The sequence below is a fragment of the Anastrepha ludens genome, chromosome 5 (assembly GCF_028408465.1).
Source record: "Anastrepha ludens isolate Willacy chromosome 5, idAnaLude1.1, whole genome shotgun sequence".
NCBI classification, from domain to species: Eukaryota; Metazoa; Arthropoda; class Insecta; order Diptera; family Tephritidae; genus Anastrepha; species Anastrepha ludens.
The window spans coordinates 90,401,954-90,406,191 of record NC_071501.1 but is presented as its reverse complement, the minus strand read 5'-3'; the positions used below and the strand labels follow the sequence as shown (position 1 = coordinate 90,406,191).

At 31.4% G+C, this 4,238-nt stretch overlaps 1 pseudogene; it reads right to left on the bottom strand.

The window, feature by feature from the left end:
* Positions 1-1,126: 1,126 nt before the first annotated feature.
* On the bottom strand, positions 1,127-1,245 carry LOC128865476 (5S ribosomal RNA; annotated as a pseudogene).
* Positions 1,246-4,238: the final 2,993 nt, after the last annotated feature.

The window sequence follows — 4,238 nt, the reverse complement described above, 5'->3', positions numbered from 1 at the left end:
CCTAATGCTCATGGCAAATCCATACATTTGTAATAATAAGTAAAAATTTCAAACAGAAAAGTTTTCAAAAACCGTCGTCAAACTCCCCTTGCAAGTACTCATAGAACTGCTAACAGTCAGTGCAATAGAAAATCCGAATTAATTTACAATGACATAGTAAACTTTATGCTCTTAACTTTGTGTTGAATAAATTTCCTCTCCTTCCACCTTATCAGAAATTTGTTAATGTGAAATTTTGTAAGTCCATAGAAAGGCTCAGGATCAATTAGAGGCATGTTTGGCCATTTCATTCCCCTCATATCCCTCATACGAGTATCCAGGAACCCAACCTCATTATGCTGTGTTGAAGTTGCCTAAAGTGTTAAGGGGGGAGCCTGCTTTAGAGGCTTTAAAAAATCGATTTTTTAGAGGATTTTTTTGGGAAGGAAAGCAGATGCAGACAATAATTTACCACTTTTGAGGGGAGTACAATTGATAGAAGGTTTACAGAAGCTTTCTGCTCTTCATATAATTGAAAAGGATTTCTAATTTTTAGTGTATAGCTCCATTTCATGGTATCAAAAGAATAATATGTGTATCGTTCTAAGACCAAGCAGATTTTGAAGACATTATGCTACCATATGCCACACGCGAAAAGCCACTTTGATACGAAACGCTACTCTCGAGACACACCGAAGTTAGTGAACTAGTTGCTGCCCGCAATGGGACTCAGGTGAAATTAGGCTGCACACAATGGGTATGAGTTGAGTCCCATTGAAAAGTTTTTTTTTTTTTTATCTTTTAATTTTTTTCCTACTTCGAAGAGAAGCAGAAGGCAGAAGCACAAATGATAAGTAATCTAAATAAAAACATTGAAAATTGAAATTAATCGCACAAACATAAGTGGAGATTCGACTAGCGATTACAGGTAATGTTGAAGAAGAATACCTTTGTGTTGCGAGCGAACCGTTTTATCGGTGGAGTAGATTACGACAATGTTAAATGAAGTGGAATTCTTATCAACTTACTTTACACGCTGCTACCCAATATAAATTTTATAGAATTACAATTGAATGGAGCGCAAAACACTTCATGGATTTGTTTGAAATTCAGGTATTTCGGTGTGATATAACCGAATTTTTTTGGAGGTCAACAATAGGCGGTGTTCACAAGCGGTCCCCCATCCAAGTACTAACCGCGCCCGACGCTGCTTGACTTCGGTGATCGGACGAGAGCCGATGTTTTCGGTGCTGTATGGTCGTTAAGCCAATTCTTTTTTATTTTACCACAGGGCGAAACTGAGTATTTAAAATTTGTTTCATAATGCACTAAAGAAAGCTAACTAGCAGAGAACACTTTTTTGTATTGTATTTTCACATAAGAATATAGAATACTGAAAGAAGACTCGCAAATTAACCGAAACTAAGACGAATTACTTTTTATGCCAAAAATGTATTATTAGCTTTTGTTTCATTCATTTCACAAGACATTTTGGCTGCTTTGTTCAAAGTGTATTTTTTGTCGTTTTTTTTTTTTAAAAAAAACGTTTTTGTTTTCTCAAAACAGCACTACCCACTCATTCATTCACTTTCCCTTCATTTCGACCCAGCGTATTTTATTTTCGTCACATTGATTTTGCATCTATAAATACTTAGTTTGCCAAATTTTATCCGGTACGTATCGTCACGAAGCTCGCGCGTCTCACGACTATTGCCAAAAAATTTCACGAGTCAGCAACTACAAATCACTTATATTCGTAGTATAGACTCAATGTGAGAAGTGAAGAATAAATGCAGAATTGTATAAGCCAAAAAATCGCCTCAAAATCAATGCGCAAGTAAGCGGAAGCTTACATATATGGCTTTAAAATGAATGTGAGAGTGTGTGTGAAGGTAGCTGAAATTTACAAAATGTACCTATAATTAAAAATAATACATAGCAACAAAAGCCACTAACAATCGAGTATTGCTGCATTAGTCACAAAAACAGCAGTGACTGTAGTTGAGAATCGTGCAGCCTTTTTTTTTGAAAAGTTTGTGGTATTTTTGGTACTTACTTTATAATGTTTAATAGCTTGTTTTTTACTAAGTTTGCAGCAGTTTAAATTTTGTTTTGTAATTTATTATGATACGAATATATGGCTCGTATTCTAACAAAATCTAAATAAGAAAACCTTAAAAAAGGTAAACCAAAAAAAATTGTAAATTTTTAAAAATTAAAAACCTTTTTTTTTTGTAACTCCACAAAATTTCATCGAAATGTCAAAATCTATATAAAACACTTAAAAACAAAATTACAAAAACAAAAACCTTTAAAATTTAAAAAAATTAAAAAAACGATTTTTTGTAACTCCCCCAAATTTCATCGAAATGTCAAAATTTATATAAATGCATATAAAAGCTTAAAAGCAAAATTAAAAGAAAACTTTTAAATTTTTACAAATTGAAAAAAAAATTTTTTTACTCTACCAAATTTCATCGAAATGTCGCAATATATACATATATGTTACAAAAAACCTAAATTTTTAAAATAAAAAACAATTTCTTAATTTCTTCTGTATAAAAAACTTCATAAAAAATTAAAAAAACAAAAATTTAATTTTTTTAATTTGAAAAATTTTTTACTTAAAAATTTAATTTTTTTTTTTGTAACTCCATCATCGAAATGTCGAAATCTATACACATAATAGCTTAAAAACAAAATTACAATAAAAAATTTTAACTTTTTAAAAATTGAAATAAGAAAAATTTTTGGAACTCCACCAAATTTCATCGAAATGTCAAAATCTATATAAAAAATTAAACAAAAATAATTTTAAAGTTTTAAAAATTAAAAACATTTTTTTTTTGTTACTCTACCAATATTTCATCGAAAATCTATATAAAAAACTAAAAAATAAATACAAAGACAAATTTTTAATTCTTAGAGGTTAAAAAAATTTTTTTGTAACTCTACCAAATTTCATCAAAATGTCAACATCTATTTAAAAAACTTTAAAAAAAATTTTAATTTTTAAAAACTAAAAAAAAATTTTTTCTAACTCCACCAAATTTAACGAAATGTCAAAATCTATATAAAAAACTTAAAACAAAAATTTACAAACCAAAAAATTTAATTTTTAAAAATTAAAACAAAATTGTAACTCCACCAAATTCCATCGAAATCTCACACTTTCTTATCAGATCTTTTATGTAGAATTTTTTAAATTAAGCTGGTTAAATTTTTGCAACATTTCCAGAGTCATCCACAGTTCGTATGTAAACTAAGCTGTCACAACCTTCCTACAAAAAACAATCCAGCTCACGACTAACTCTGTGTTTCGCAAATTGAATTGGTGGAAGTCCGCAAAATTATACCAAATTTTATGATTCGGTTGGACATTTGTACAATGAGACACATTAAAATACGTGTGCATACATACATACATCCATACATACATACATACATGCGCACATCCTTATGTGTTTCGCAACTAAATTTATGAACACCAACGAAAACAATGACAAATCAGAAAACCCCAAAAACGAAATCTATAGATTTCAGTGATTTATGGCGAACATACACACAACCGCACGCAATTTTGGCATAAATAATTAAATGTTTGCAAAAATAAATAATAAATTATTAGCAAAACTCCAGCACGATTATAATTATTTCAACTATTTCCTTAAAAATGTGTTGTGTTACTTGAGGCCCCTCCGGTTTTGATAAATTTTAATTCAATAAGCGTTCGCTCGTTGTGCTGAATTCATAACAAACTAAATGAGCGCCGCCTCAAAGCAATATGCAAAATTAGTACATGCAAAAACAGCAATAAAAATGGCTTAATGCAAATCGCATAACAAAATACATGCATTTAAAGCGCATACCCCCGCCCGCCTATGCGCCGCTAGCATTAAAAATTTGAGCAAAACAACGAATACTCGAACCGGCAATTGTTGTGTAGGAGGAAGCGCAAAAAAACGTTTAAACTTGGCAATCGCATTAAGATTGCAAACCACGCCAGTGTCAGTGCCAGTGGCTGCCTGCTTGGGTGCACGCGTACTTGACTAGTCAAACCGCGTGATTTGTGGCGACTTCGTTAGTGTGTTCTGATTCGTTTGATTTGTGCGCATCTGTTTATGCTGCTTATTTTTTGTATGCATAGTTACCTTATCTATTCGCCACGCTGTGAGATTACATGGCTTGTTTCTTTTGTGCTCCCCAGTGTCTTTTACTTTTTACATACTTATTTGCATGCACACGCATGTATCTGATTT